A 15084-nucleotide genomic window follows, 5' to 3' on the forward strand; every position below is an offset into this window, starting at 1 on the left:
AAGTGACGGACAGTCGCTTTGTATCTTAACGACGAGACCCACAGTCTGAAGCCTTTCCTGAAAGGTGTGTTAAATTTAGGAGGGAAAATTACATTCAAATATAAATTATCCTAGACTAAATCTTGAAATAACATGAAGCAAATGACAGGCGCCTAACCCCCTTGCCTTCTGTGTTTATCTGATTATACCCCCGGAGAGAAAAAAAAGGAATTCATATAATGTTCACCCCTCCAAGTATTGGACAAGCGCTGTGTATCTTAACTCGGAGATGTCACGTCTCACATCTTTCGTGGTTGCCCTCCTTTTTCCGGAAGTAGACCATCCCACCACCTGGACGGCAAAATTTCACACTGAGATACTGCGGTGAGGAAAATTACCTCATTTGCTCGACAGGTATCTCCCAACACTCATTCACGCGTTTCATTGCGTCTTCGATAATCGCGGAACAAACTGGCTAGGCTCGAGTGCACTTACTGAGAAACGATTAGGCAACACAAAGGAATTTTTTTAGAAAAAGCCATAATCAAACAATGCAATCATTTCGGCAAATAGGTAGTTTGGGAGCAGTCCCAACGACGCCGACATGCTGGCTGCAGTTATTAAAGAAAAAAGCAAAATAAAAAAAATGAAGCCAACAGCACGTGGTGTTCCCAAGCGGTCACCCATCCAAGTACTAACCACGCCCAATGCTGCTTAACTGCGGTGATCAGACGAGAACCGGTGTTTTCAGCATGGTATGGCCGTTGGCATTAGATTTGACTGAGTTACTCCTATAACAAGTCCATTCCTTATTTCCTGCATAACGAAATCAATTGAATTTCAAAATAGTAAGAGAACGGATTGCTGATTATCTTTAGAAAACGACACTTCCAGCTTCTAAAGTCGATACCACTAACAAATACAGGGCCGAACCCTGAAAGATTCACCTCGGACGACTTCCTCAAAATTCCCAATATAAAATACATGGACATAAGTAGAAATATACGGCAGACAGATTTTACCTGGCCGAGTGGTTCCTTGCTGAAATAATGATTTTCTAAATACCGTTGCAGGAGAAAATCACAGTTGACCCTCTCGGTGGGTGTAAATCAGGAGCTGCCCAGTGGCCGATGAATAATATACAACGCCAAGACACAAAAGAGTATTTCAGTCTATACACGATATGGTCTTGCTAGAACAAGTACGTATTCGCCGGCACTTGGAACACTGCCCGACACAGTAGGATAACAAACCATCCAAGCTGAACTTTCACCTAGTATTCGTCTGCGATCTAAAGTCAACTACTGATAGACGCCTGTGCAGCTTTACTTTCTATGACTATCTTTAGGCATTCTGTAAAAGAAAAAAAAAATTTTAGTAAAACGTTCACCCCTCCAAGTGACGGACATTCGCTTTGTATCTTAACGACGAGACCCACAGTCTGAAGCCTTTCCTGAAAGGTGTGTTAATTTTAGGAGGGAAAATTACATTCAAATATAAATTATCGTAGACTAAATCTTGAAATAACATGAAGCAAATGACAGGCGCCTAACCCCCTTGCCTTCTGTGTTTATCTGATTATACCCCCGGAGAGAAAAAAAAGGAATTCATATAATGTTCACCCCTCCAAGTATTGGACAAGCGCTGTGTATCTTAACTCGGAGATGTCACGTCTCACATCTTTCGTGGTTGCCCTCCTTTTTCCGGAAGTAGACCATCCCACCACCTGGACGGCAAAATTTCACACTGAGATACTGCGGTGAAGAAAATTACCTCATTTGCTCGACAGGTATCTCCCAACACTCATTCACGCGTTTCATTGCGTCTTCGATAATCGCGGAACAAACTGGCTAGGCTCGAGTGCACTTACTGAGAAACAATTAGGCAACACAAAGGAATTTTTTTATAAAAAGCCATAATCAAACAATGCAATCATTTCGGCAAATAGGTAGTTTGGGAGCAGTCCCAACGACACCGACATGCTGGCTGCAGTTATTAAAGAAAAAAGCAAAATAAAAAAAATGAAGCGAACAGCACGTGGTGTTCCCAAGCGGTCACCCATCCAAGTACTAACCACGCCCAATGCTGCTTAACTGCGGTGATCAGACGAGAACCGGTGTTTTCAGCATGGTATGGCCGTTGGCATTAGATTTGACTGAGTTACTCCTATAACAAGTCCATTCCTTATTTCCTGCATAACGAAATCAATTGAATTTCAAAATAGTAAGAGAACGGATTGCTGATTATCTTTAGAAAACGACACTTCCAGCTTCTAAAGTCGATACCACTAACAAATACAGGGCCGAACCCTGAAAGATTCACCTCGGACGACTTCCTCAAAATTCCCAATATAAAATACATGGACATAAGTAGAAATATACGGCAGACAGATTTTACATGGCCGAGTGGTTCCTTGCTGAAATAATGATTTTCTAAATACCGTTGCAGGAGAAAATCACAGTTGACCCTCTCGGTGGGTGTAAATCAGGAGCTGCCCAGTGGCCGATGAATAATATACAACGCCAAGACACAAAAGAGTATTTCAGTCTATACACGATATGGTCTTGCTAGAACAAGTACGTATTCGCCGGCACTTGGAACACTGCCCGACACAGTAGGATAACAAACCATCCAAGCTGAACTTTCACCTAGTATTCGTCTGCGATCTAAAGTCAACTACTGATAGACGCCTGTGCAGCTTTACTTTCTATGACTATCTTTAAGCATTCTGTAAAAGAAAAAAAAATTTTTAGTAAAACGTTCACCCCTCCAAGTGACGGACATTCGCTTTGTATCTTAACGACGAGACCCACAGTCTGAAGCCTTTCCTGAAAGGTGTGTTAATTTTAGGAGGGAAAATTACATTCAAATATAAATTATCCTAGATTAAATTTTGAATTAATATGAAGCAAATGACAGGCGCCTAACCCCCTTGCCTTCTGTGTTTATCTGATTATACCCCCGGAGAGAAAAAAAAGGAATTCATATAATGTTCACCCCTCCAAGTATTGGACAAGCGCTGTGTATCTTAACTCGGAGATGTCCCGTCTCACATCTTTCGTGGTTGCCCTCCTTTTTCCGGAAGTAGACCATCCCACCACCTGGACGGCAAAATTTCACACTGAGATACTGCGGTGAGGAAAATTACCTCATTTGCTCGACAGGTATCTCCCAACACTCATTCATGCGTTTCATTGCGTCATCGATAATCGCGGAACAAACTGGCTAGGCTCGAGTGCACTTACTGAGAAACGATAAGGCAACAAAAAGGAATTTTTTTAGAAAAAGCCATAATCAAACAATGCAATCATTTCGGCACATAGGTAGTTTGGGAGCAGTCCCAACGACGCCGACATGCTGGCTGCAGTTATTAAAGAAAAAAGCAAAATAAAAAAATGAAGCCAACAGCACGTGGTGTTCCCAAGCGGTCACCCATCCAAGTACTAACCACGCCCAATGCTGCTTAACTGCGGTGATCAGACGAGAACCGGTGTTTTCAGCGTGGTATGGCCGTTGGCATTAGATTTGACAGAGTTACTCCTGTAACAAGTCCATTCCTTATTTCCTGCATAACCAAATAAATTGAATTTCAAAATAGTAAGAGAACGGATTGCTGATTATCTTTAGAAAACGACACTTCCAGCTTCTAAAGTCGATACCACTAACAAATACAGGGCCGAACCCTGAAAGATTCACCTCGGACGACTTCCTCAAAATTCCCAATATAAAATACATGGACATAAGTAGAAATATACGGCAGACAGATTTTACCTGGCCGAGTGGTTCTTTGCTGAAATAATGATTTTCTAAATACCGTTGCAGGAGAAAATCACAGTTGACTCTCTCGGTGGGTGTAAATCAGGAGCTGCCCAGTGGCCGATGAATAATATACAACGCCAAGACACAAAAGAGTATTTCAGTCTATACACGATATGGTCTTGCTAGAACAAGTACGTATTCGCCGGCACTTGGAACACTGCCCGACACAGTAGGATAACAAACCATCCAAGCTGAACTTTCACCTAGTATTCGTCTGCGAACTAAAGTCAACTACTGATAGACGCCTGTGCAGCTTTACTTTCTATGACTATCTTTAAGCATTCTGTAAAAGAAAAAAAAAATTTTAGTAAAACGTTCACCCCTCCAAGTGACGGACATTCGCTTTGTATCTTAACGACGTGACCCACAGTCTGAAGCCTTTCCTGAAAGGTGTGTTAATTTTAGGAGGGAAAATTACATTCAAATATAAATTATCCTAGATTAAATTTTGAATTAATATGAAGCAAATGACAGGCGCCTAACCCCCTTGCCTTCTGTGTTTATCTGATTATACCCCCGGAGAGAAAAAAAATGAATTCATATAATGTTCACCCCTCCAAGTATTGGACAAGCGCTGTGTATCTTAACTCGGAGATGTCCCGTCTCACATCTTTCGTGGTTGCCCTCCTTTTTCCGGAAGTAGACCATCCCACCACCTGGACGGCAAAATTTCACACTCAGATACTGCGGTGAGGAAAATTACCTCATTTGCTCGACAGGTATCTCCCAACACTCATTCATGCGTTTCATTGCGTCATCGATAATCGCGGAACAAACTGGCTAGGCTCGAATGCACTTACTGAGAAACGATAAGGCAACAAAAAGGAATTTTTTTAGAAAAAGCCATAATCAAACAATGCAATCATTTCGGCACATAGGTAGTTTGGGAGCAGTCCCAACGACGCCGACATGCTGGCTGCAGTTATTAAAGAAAAAAGCAAAATAAAAAAATGAAGCCAACAGCACGTGGTGTTCCCAAGCGGTCACCCATCCAAGTACTAACCACGCCCAATGCTGCTTAACTGCGGTGATCAGACGAGAACCGGTGTTTTCAGCGTGGTATGGCCGTTGGCATTAGATTTGACAGAGTTACTCCTGTAACAAGTCCATTCCTTATTTCCTGCATAACCAAATAAATTGAATTTCAAAATAGTAAGAGAACGGATTGCTGATTATCTTTAGAAAACGACACTTCCAGCTTCTAAAGTCGATACCACTAACAAATACAGGGCCGAACCCTGAAAGATTCACCTCGGACGACTTCCTCAAAATTCCCAATATAAAATACATGGACATAAGTAGAAATATACGGCAGACAGATTTTACCTGGCCGAGTGGTTCTTTGCTGAAATAATGATTTTCTAAATACCGTTGCAGGAGAAAATCACAGTTGACTCTCTCGGTGGGTGTAAATCAGGAGCTGCCCAGTGGCCGATGAATAATATACAACGCCAAGACACAAAAGAGTATTTCAGTCTATACACGATATGGTCTTGCTAGAACAAGTACGTATTCGCCGGCACTTGGAACACTGCCCGACACAGTAGGATAACAAACCATCCAAGCTGAACTTTCACCTAGTATTCGTCTGCGATCTAAAGTCAACTACTGATAGACGCCTGTGCAGCTTTACTTTCTATGACTATCTTTAAGCATTCTGTAAAAGAAAAAAAAAATTTTAGTAAAACGTTCACCCCTCCAAGTGACGGACATTCGCTTTGTATCTTAACGACGTGACCCACAGTCTGAAGCCTTTCCTGAAAGGTGTGTTAATTTTAGGAGGGAAAATTACATTCAAATAAAATTATCCTAGATTAAATTTTGAATTAATATGAAGCAAATGACAGGCGCCTAACCCCCTTGCCTTCTGTGTTTATCTGATTATACCCCCGGAGAGAAAAAAAATGAATTCATATAATGTTCACCCCTCCAAGTATTGGACAAGCGCTGTGTATCTTAACTCGGAGATGTCCCGTCTCACATCTTTCGTGGTTGCCCTCCTTTTTCCGGAAGTAGACCATCCCACCACCTGGACGGCAAAATTTCACACTGAGATACTGCGGTGAGGAAAATTACCTCATTTGCTCGACAGGTATCTCCCAACACTCATTCATGCGTTTCATTGCGTCATCGATAATCGCGGAACAAACTGGCTAGGCTCGAATGCACTTACTGAGAAACGATAAGGCAACAAAAAGGAATTTTTTTAGAAAAAGCCATAATCAAACAATGCAATCATTTCGGCACATAGGTAGTTTGGGAGCAGTCCTAACGACGCCGACATGCTGGCTGCAGTTATTAAAGAAAAAAGCAAAATAAAAAAATGAAGCCAACAGCACGTGGTGTTCCCAAGCGGTCACCCATCCAAGTACTAACCACGCCCAATGCTGCTTAACTGCGGTGATCAGACGAGAACCGGTGTTTTCAGCATGGTATGGCCGTTGGCATTAGATTTTACTGAGTTACTCCTATAACAAGTCCATTCCTTATTTCCTGCATAACGAAATCAATTGAATTTCAAAATAGTAAGAGAACGGATTGCTGATTATCTTTAGAAAACGACACTTCCAGCTTCTAAAGTCGATACCACTAACAAATACAGGGCCGAACCCTGAAAGATTCACCTCGGACGACTTCCTCAAAATTCCCAATATAAAATACATGGACATAAGTAGAAATATACGGCAGACAGATTTTACATGGCCGAGTGGTTCCTTGCTGAAATAATGATTTTCTAAATACCGTTGCAGGAGAAAATCACAGTTGACCCTCTCGGTGGGTGTAAATCAGGAGCTGCCCAGTGGCCGATGAATAATATACAACGCCAAGACACAAAAGAGTATTTCAGTCTATACACGATATGGTCTTGCTAGAACAAGTACGTATTCGCCGGCACTTGGAACACTGCCCGACACAGTAGGATAACAAACCATCCAAGCTGAACTTTCACCTAGTATTCGTCTGCGAACTAAAGTCAACTACTGATAGACGCCTGTGCAGCTTTACTTTCTATGACTATCTTTAAGCATTCTGTAAAAGAAAAAAAAAATTTTAGTAAAACGTTCACCCCTCCAAGTGACGGACATTCGCTTTGTATCTTAACGACGTGACCCACAGTCTGAAGCCTTTCCTGAAAGGTGTGTTAATTTTAGGAGGGAAAATTACATTCAAATATAAATTATCCTAGATTAAATTTTGAATTAATATGAAGCAAATGACAGGCGCCTAACCCCCTTGCCTTCTGTGTTTATCTGATTATACCCCCGGAGAGAAAAAAAATGAATTCATATAATGTTCACCCCTCCAAGTATTGGACAAGCGCTGTGTATCTTAACTCGGAGATGTCCCGTCTCACATCTTTCGTGGTTGCCCTCCTTTTTCCGGAAGTAGACCATCCCACCACCTGGACGGCAAAATTTCACACTCAGATACTGCGGTGAGGAAAATTACCTCATTTGCTCGACAGGTATCTCCCAACACTCATTCATGCGTTTCATTGCGTCATCGATAATCGCGGAACAAACTGGCTAGGCTCGAATGCACTTACTGAGAAACGATAAGGCAACAAAAAGGAATTTTTTTAGAAAAAGCCATAATCAAACAATGCAATCATTTCGGCACATAGGTAGTTTGGGAGCAGTCCCAACGACGCCGACATGCTGGCTGCAGTTATTAAAGAAAAAAGCAAAATAAAAAAATGAAGCCAACAGCACGTGGTGTTCCCAAGCGGTCACCCATCCAAGTACTAACCACGCCCAATGCTGCTTAACTGCGGTGATCAGACGAGAACCGGTGTTTTCAGCGTGGTATGGCCGTTGGCATTAGATTTGACAGAGTTACTCCTGTAACAAGTCCATTCCTTATTTCCTGCATAACCAAATAAATTGAATTTCAAAATAGTAAGAGAACGGATTGCTGATTATCTTTAGAAAACGACACTTCCAGCTTCTAAAGTCGATACCACTAACAAATACAGGGCCGAACCCTGAAAGATTCACCTCGGACGACTTCCTCAAAATTCCCAATATAAAATACATGGACATAAGTAGAAATATACGGCAGACAGATTTTACCTGGCCGAGTGGTTCTTTGCTGAAATAATGATTTTCTAAATACCGTTGCAGGAGAAAATCACAGTTGACTCTCTCGGTGGGTGTAAATCAGGAGCTGCCCAGTGGCCGATGAATAATATACAACGCCAAGACACAAAAGAGTATTTCAGTCTATACACGATATGGTCTTGCTAGAACAAGTACGTATTCGCCGGCACTTGGAACACTGCCCGACACAGTAGGATAACAAACCATCCAAGCTGAACTTTCACCTAGTACCAACCAACCAAAAAGCTAACCGAGGGCGGAGGCCTGCGCAAGCGCAAGCATCGTCCCTACCTAGGTGACACCATTCCTGCACTCAAGGCGCATTGCTGGAAATGGTAAACGGTCTTAATATATAAAAAAAAAAAAAAAAAAAAAAAAAAAAAAAAAAAAAAAAAAAAAAAAAAAAAAAAAAACGAAAATTTTGCTGACGCTAACAGGGTTACGCCGTGGCTGGAGCCTCGACCATTCAAACTGGGATCTGTTGCTGCTGATGGGAGGTTATCCCGTCAGGCAAGTTGTCCAAAGGAATTTGGTTGGTTGGATCTCTGGGGTTTGAACCCAGAGAGGGGGGGGCCGTTTCGGCTGAAGGCCTCTGCGGCGTGGGGGGAAGATCATTTCAGCTGATGGCCTCCACGATCGGGGGGGGGAGGGTGGCGGGCCGTGCCCCTATTAAGTTATACCCTGGCATTCGCCTCACAACTGAGGAAAAGCACGGAAAACCTCAGTCAGGGTAGCCGAGTAGTCTAATCACTCGTTGTGCCGACTTGGCCGTCGTTTGGGGACGGCCTCGGCTGGCCTGCTGGACATCGGTCGCCCTCGGTTGCCCTTGGGCGACCTCTGGCAGCCCTCGTTCGGCACGAGTGCCTCCCGAGTTGCCGAACTAAGGGGTTCCCCACACCAGCTAACCTCGAGTCAAATCTCTCAGTCAGTGCTCTGGTGTGGTCGGCAAAGAAAGGGACCCCCAGATCCTCATGTATTTGCCTGTTACTAACGTACCAGGGCGCGTTAGTAACAATGCGGAGACACTTGGATTGCAGAACTTGCAGCTTCCGGACGTGGGTGCGGGCAGCTGACCTCCAGATCGGGCATGCGTAATCCATCATGGGACGGATGAGCTGCTTATAGAGCAGCACACCGTTCCTGATGGACAGGCCACTTCTCCTATTGATGAGCGGGCCTAGCACACCTAATCGTTGCGCCGCCTTCTTTCCCACCTGGTTGACGTGCGCCGACCAGGTAAGCCCGGCGTCAAGGGTGACCCCCAGATACCGCGCTGTTTTGACCCATTCGATCGGCTGGCCGAGAAACTGCACTGCTCTGGGCTGTTGGATGCGTCTTCTCGACGAAACGAAGAGAACCGCGGTGCTCTTCGAGACGTTGATAGCAATCCTCCAGGCCCTGAGCCAGAGCTCAAGTCTACTCAGGTAGGTTTCCAGATACCTGACGAGAAGCGTTGGGCTACGGGACGTGGCTACTAGAGCCGTGTCGTCCGCGTACTGTGCTAACTCGACGTGGCGGGACGGAGTGGGTATGTCGTTGACATACAGACTGAAGAGCACAGGGGAGAGAAGTCCGCCCTGCACAACTCCAGCCCGCATGGCTCGACGTGTGGACGCGGCCGACTGGAAGGACGTCTGGAATGTCCGGTCAGCGAGGTAGGAAGAGATGGTTTTCACCAAGTACGACGGGAAGTTGAGGACGGTCAGTTTGTATAGGAGGCCTTGGACCCAGACTGTGTCGAAGGCTTTGGCCACGTCCAGGAAGACCGCGCCGGTTAGCCGCTTCTCATCAAGGTTTCTGTTGACCCTTTCGACGAGGCGAGCCAGCTGCATCGACGTGCTGTGTCTGGGTCGAAACCCAAACTGCTCGTCGCGCAGCAGCCCGCGTTCGCTGACCTCGTGTAGGACCCTCGTTAGAAGGATCTTCTCGCAGAGCTTGCCTACCGTGTCGAGAAGACTGATGGGTCTATAGGAAGAAGGTAGCGTGGGGTCCTTCCCCGGTTTCAGTATGGACACCACGCGAGCGTGTTTCCATGCCGAGGGGAAGTGCTGCCTGCGGAGAACCGCGTTGAACACTTTCGTGAGAAAGGTTACCGCGCGTCGTGGGAGATGTCTCAGGACCCTGTTCGGTATACCGTTGGGGCCCGGAGCCTTGCCAACCTTGAGTCCCTTGATGGCCTGGGCGACCTCCGAGGGACTGGTTAATTTCGGTTCACTTGCGGGGGCATACTCGTATGCTCGCATCTCCTCGTTAACCATGTCAATTGCAGCCGGGTCCGACGGGTTGTCTACCGGCTGGAATTGGACCTCAAGGCTGTCGGCCAGGGCTTCTGCCTTCTCGGGGTTCGAGAGAGCCAGTCCTCCCGGCACTATCAAGGGAGGCGACGGAGTGGGGACTCGCATCACCCGCTTGGTCATCTTCCAAAGCGACTGGTCCTCGCAGTCCAAGGATTCGAGCGTGTCGCTCCACTGTTCGTTCCGCCACTCGTTGAGACGATAGGTCACCGACCTCTGGAGTCGATTGACCTGGGTCTTAAGAGCGGGGTCCCTCGTGACCTGCCACCGCCTCCTCAGCCGGTTCTTCAGGCGTATTTCATCCCGAATACTAGCGGGCAGAAGCGGTCGCCTGTCAACGCGGGGTCGAAGCTTGGGAGCGGACGCTGCTGTGGCTTCCAGGATAGCACTGGTCAGCTCCTCGACGCACTTGTCGATTGCCTCCTCGTCGTTTACCACGGGGTTCCCCGGGAGTCTGCTTTCGAGGCAAGCCTGGAATGAAGCCCAGTCCATTCTCGCGAAGTCCGGGCGATCAGGCAGGTTTTGAAAGGACGATCGGCACGTGGTGTCGATGAGGACGGGCAGGTGATCTGAGCTGAGTGCGGGGCATACAGTCAGGTGCACCGGTAGAACGAAGTCCTTGATGAGGACAATATCAAGGACGTCGGGTGTGGCGTTGTGTGTGTAGGGAGCCGTGGTTGGGGAATCCGGCCCGTAGATCAAGCAGGAATTTCTGTTGGCGTAATCACGCAGGAGCGAGCCCCTAGCAGAGATCAGCCTAGAATTCCAGTCCGTGTGCTTTGCGTTGAGGTCACCAGCCAAGAGGACCGGGAAACCCCCGCTTAAGCACTCGGTCAAGTCCGACTCAATCCAGGGCCGGGTGGGTGCGAGGTATGCCGCCACGAGCTTAACTTTCCTAGTTGCCAGCACCAGGTGAATGGCGGTTGCTTCCAGTTGCTGCAGACCCGAGACCGGCACAGGGTAGTGATCAATGCCCCTGCGGACAAGGATCGCTGTGCCGCCCCCCAGCGTCGGGCGGTCCGTACGGTGGCAAACGTAGTTCGCGAACCTCAAGGCCCGACCCGACGTGAGGTGCGTCTCGTTCAGGAGGCAAACATCGACTCCGTAGTCACCGAGGAACTGCTCCAGCTCCAGCTTCCTGCCGCGAACACCGTCGGCGTTCCAGTAAGCCAGCCGCAAGGCTTTACCACCGTGTCCTCTAGGCCGTGCAGTCATTGTCGGCCATGAAGAGGAGAACGGTTTTGAGGAGGGCTCGCGGACGAGACCCGCCGGGTGGGAGGGAGTGGATCGCGGCGAGGAGACGGCGCGTCAACTCGACGCAGACCCGTGGTGAGAGGGTCTCCAGGATATCTGCGATGTCCTGGAGCGGTGACTGACCCTTGGGTGGGGTGGGGTCAGTCTTCTTGGGAGCAGGTGCGGGCTTGTTGGGAACAGGTGCAGTGGGATTTGCCACCGGCACCGCAGGACGAGCGGGCTTGGCACGGCCGCCCTTGGAGACAGCCTGCCGCTCAGTCCGTGCAATGGCGCTAGATGGCGTTGGGGCGGAGTTCCCCATGGCCGCAGCTTTGACGACGCGGCCACCACGGACCACGTGGTTCCACCCAGGGCCCAAGTTCTCCTGGTCTAGAGAAGGCTTAGCTGGCGCCGATTTGGGCGCTGGCAGGCGCGTGGAGACGCCGTCCTTTCTGCCGCGATCCCCTTTCGCACGCTGCGCAGCGGCCGCCTTGGCTTCCTTCCACTTTCTGCAACCTCTATAGTTCGCAGTGTGGTTGCCCCCGCAGCTGCAGCACTTAAGCTGCTGCTTGGGGGTGGCACACGACCCGGATGGGTGAGCGTCCCCGCAGGCCACGCACCTAGGTGCATAACCGCAGTTCCGCTGCGTGTGCCCGAAGCGTTGGCACCGCTTGCACTGCATGGGCCCCTTCGGTGCGACGTACGTCTCCACCTTGACCCGCAGACCGCAGATCTCGGTCAGGGAACGCACTTTCGCCACGTCGGGGCCCCGTGCTACCGACACTATAAAGTGTGGCGTAAGGGGACGGTCACCGTCCTGGTCCATGGCCCGGCGCGTTGATCGGAGTTGCAGGACACCCTGCACAGTAATGTGCATGGCGGCCAGCTCCTCGCGTATCTCGGCCTCGGGCATGCGCACGCCCAGGTTTTTAATCACCAGGCGCACGCACCGATCCTCGGGGAGGGAGAATGTGTGAAAACTCACACCCTCGCCCTCACCGAGGGAACGCAGGACCCTGACGGTGGCCCGGAATCCGTCGGCGGACTCAGGCACAAGAGTCAGGTTTTCTCCCTTCATCTGCGCCACGATCCCGCAGGCCGACTCCGCGCGAATCCTCTGCAGGAAACCGCGTACGTCCTTCACCCCAGACACGTACACCGGGGTTTTGTTACGGCGCTCCCCCGGAGCCGTTTTGTCCACTTGAGCGTGGGAAGAAGAAGCGGCGTCAGATGACACGCCAGTGAGCGGCCCGGACAGGTCCCCGGAAGCCCGGGGAGACCTGCGCCCATGTGCCTCCTCCATCGAGGAAGCGGGTCCCGGCTGGGAGCCGGGTCCCTTGGCTGAGGGCTTCACTGTCCCGCTTGGCGGTTTCAGCGCGGCGGGGTGAGCGGGGGGAGGTCCGCGGGACGACTTCACGTCCCTCACTCCTTTAACCTCTTGCGAGGCCCCGGCTTTAGTGGGGAGCGGTGCCGAGGAATCCACCCCAGCAGTCGCCCCTTTAACCGGTCGCCCGGCCACTACCCCGGTGTACGCCGCGCTGACCTCAGCATAACTGCCGAGTTGCCGGCCACACGAGGTGGCTTGTTCGCCCGTGGAAGCGTTGGTGTAGGTTGCTGTTGCTGCCGCCGCCGAGCCATCGGGCCGATGGACTTTCGCCGGTGCCGGCAGAGGAGTGGACCCGGCTCCGGACAGTGGCCCGGGCGCCGGGCGCCTAGATGCGGGTTCCGTCGAACCGCCCGAGTTGGACAAGTCCAACTCGTTGGCCTTCCTCTTGCCAGCGTTGGCTCGAGTAGGCCCTCCGACCACGGCTACGGCTGTTGCTGTTGCTGCTGCTGCTGCCGCCCGCTGTCGCTGCTTTTCGGCGTCGATGGCGTCCAGAAGCTGCTTCCGCACCTGCTGGAGCAGCTCAGGGAGGTGGGCCTTCAGAAAGGCCAGGTCACCTCCGTCCATACCTCGCCGAGCGCTGAGAGTGTTGAACCAGACAATTCTCTCGACCAGTGCCGAAAAGTGAGATCCAATCCTCTCCTCTATCTCTATCTATCACACGTGGTGTTCCCAAGCGGTCACCCATCCAAGTACTAACCACGCCCAATGCTGCTTAACTGCGGTGATCAGACGAGAACCGGTGTTTTCAGCATGGTATGGCCGTTGGCATTAGATTTGACTGAGTTACTCCTATAACAAGTCCATTCCTTATTTCCTGCATAACCAAATCAATTGAATTTCAAAATAGTAAGAGAACGGATTGCTGATTATCTTTAGAAAACGACACTTCCAGCTTCTAAAGTCGATACCACTAACAAATACAGGGCCGAACCCTGAAAGATTCACCTCGGACGACTTCCTCAAAATTCCCAATATAAAATACATGGACATAAGTAGAAATATACGGCAGACAGATTTTACCTGGCCGAGTGGTTCCTTGCTGAAATAATGATTTTCTAAATACCGTTGCAGGAGAAAATCACAGTTGACTCTCTCGGTGGGTGTAAATCAGGAGCTGCCCAGTGGCCGATGAATAATATACAACGCCAAGACACAAAAGAGTATTTCAGTCTATACACGATATGGTCTTGCTAGAACAAGTACGTATTCGCCGGCACTTGGAACACTGCCCGACACAGTAGGATAAAAAACCATTCAAGCTGAACTTTCACCTAGTATTCGTCTGCGATCTAAAGTCAACTACTGATAGACGCCTGTGCAGCTTTACTTTCTATGACTATCTTTAGGCATTCTGTGTAAGAAAAAAAAAAATTAGTAAAACGTTCACCCCTCCAAGTGACGGACAGTCGCTTTGTATCTTAACGACGAGACCCACAGACTGAAGCCTTTCCTGAAAGGTGTGTTAATTTTAGGAGGGAAAATTACATTCAAATTAAATTATCCTAGACTAAATTTTGAAATAACATGAAGCAAATGACAGGCGCCTAACCCCCTTGCCTTCTGTGTTTATCTGATTATACCCCCGGAGAGAAAAAAAGGAATTCATATAATGTTCACCCCTCCAAGTATTGGACAAGCGCTGTGTATCTAACTCGGAGATGTCCCGTCTCACATCTTCCGTGGTTGCCCTCCTTTTTCCGGAAGTAGACCATCCCACCACCTGGATGGCAAAATTTCACACTGAGATACTGCGGTGAGGAAAATTACCTCATTTGCTCGACAGGTATCTCCCAACACTCATTCATGCGTTTCATTGCGTCATCGATAATCGCGGAACAAACTGGCTAGGCTCGAGTGCACTTACTGAGAAACGATAAGGCAACAAAAAGGAATTTTTTTAGAAAAAGCCATAATCAAACAATGCAATCATTTCGGCAAATAGGTAGTTTGGGAGCAGTCCCAACGACGCCGACATGCTGTCTGCAGTTATTAAAGAAAAAAGCAAAATAAAAAAAATGAAGCCAACAGCACGTGGTGTTCCCAAGCGGTCACCCATCCAAGTACTAACCACGCCCAATGCTGCTTAACTGCGGTGATCAGACGAGAACCGGTGTTTTCAGCATGGTATGGCCGTTGGCATTAGATTTGACTGAGTTACTCCTATAACAAGTCCATTCCTTATTTCCTGCATAACCAAATCAATTGAATTTCAAAATAGTAAGAGAACGGATTGCTGATTATCTTTAGAAAACGACACTTCCAGCTTCTAAAG

The 15084-nt window shown here is 48.5% G+C and overlaps 7 non-coding genes and 1 pseudogene across 7 annotated transcripts; all 8 read right to left on the reverse strand.

The window, feature by feature from the left end:
• Nucleotides 1-629: 629 nt before the first annotated feature.
• On the reverse strand, nucleotides 630-748 carry LOC147873538 (5S ribosomal RNA). The gene has a single exon (XR_015535710.1). It is a non-coding gene; the product is annotated as a 5S ribosomal RNA (ribosomal RNA).
• A 1256-nt stretch (nucleotides 749-2004) lies between these two features.
• On the reverse strand, nucleotides 2005-2123 carry LOC147873539 (5S ribosomal RNA). The gene has a single exon (XR_015535648.1). It is a non-coding gene; the product is annotated as a 5S ribosomal RNA (ribosomal RNA).
• Nucleotides 2124-3378: 1255 nt separating this feature from the next.
• Nucleotides 3379-3497, reverse strand: LOC147873540 (5S ribosomal RNA). The gene has a single exon (XR_015535623.1). It is a non-coding gene; the product is annotated as a 5S ribosomal RNA (ribosomal RNA).
• Nucleotides 3498-4752: 1255 nt separating this feature from the next.
• Nucleotides 4753-4871, reverse strand: LOC147873541 (5S ribosomal RNA). Its single transcript, XR_015535625.1, has one exon. It is a non-coding gene; the product is annotated as a 5S ribosomal RNA (ribosomal RNA).
• A 1254-nt stretch (nucleotides 4872-6125) lies between these two features.
• Nucleotides 6126-6244, reverse strand: LOC147873542 (5S ribosomal RNA). The gene has a single exon (XR_015535711.1). It is a non-coding gene; the product is annotated as a 5S ribosomal RNA (ribosomal RNA).
• Nucleotides 6245-7499: 1255 nt separating this feature from the next.
• On the reverse strand, nucleotides 7500-7618 carry LOC147873543 (5S ribosomal RNA). Its single transcript, XR_015535626.1, has one exon. It is a non-coding gene; the product is annotated as a 5S ribosomal RNA (ribosomal RNA).
• Nucleotides 7619-13460: 5842 nt separating this feature from the next.
• Nucleotides 13461-13579, reverse strand: LOC147873544 (5S ribosomal RNA; annotated as a pseudogene).
• A 1252-nt stretch (nucleotides 13580-14831) lies between these two features.
• Nucleotides 14832-14950, reverse strand: LOC147873545 (5S ribosomal RNA). The gene has a single exon (XR_015535712.1). It is a non-coding gene; the product is annotated as a 5S ribosomal RNA (ribosomal RNA).
• Between the last annotated feature and the right edge of the window lie 134 nt (nucleotides 14951-15084).

Source organism: Zootermopsis nevadensis, unplaced genomic scaffold (assembly GCF_977971745.1).
Source record: "Zootermopsis nevadensis isolate Lab colony 2312 unplaced genomic scaffold, Znev_1.0 Znev_ptg000017l, whole genome shotgun sequence".
NCBI classification, from domain to species: Eukaryota; Metazoa; Arthropoda; class Insecta; order Blattodea; family Termopsidae; genus Zootermopsis; species Zootermopsis nevadensis.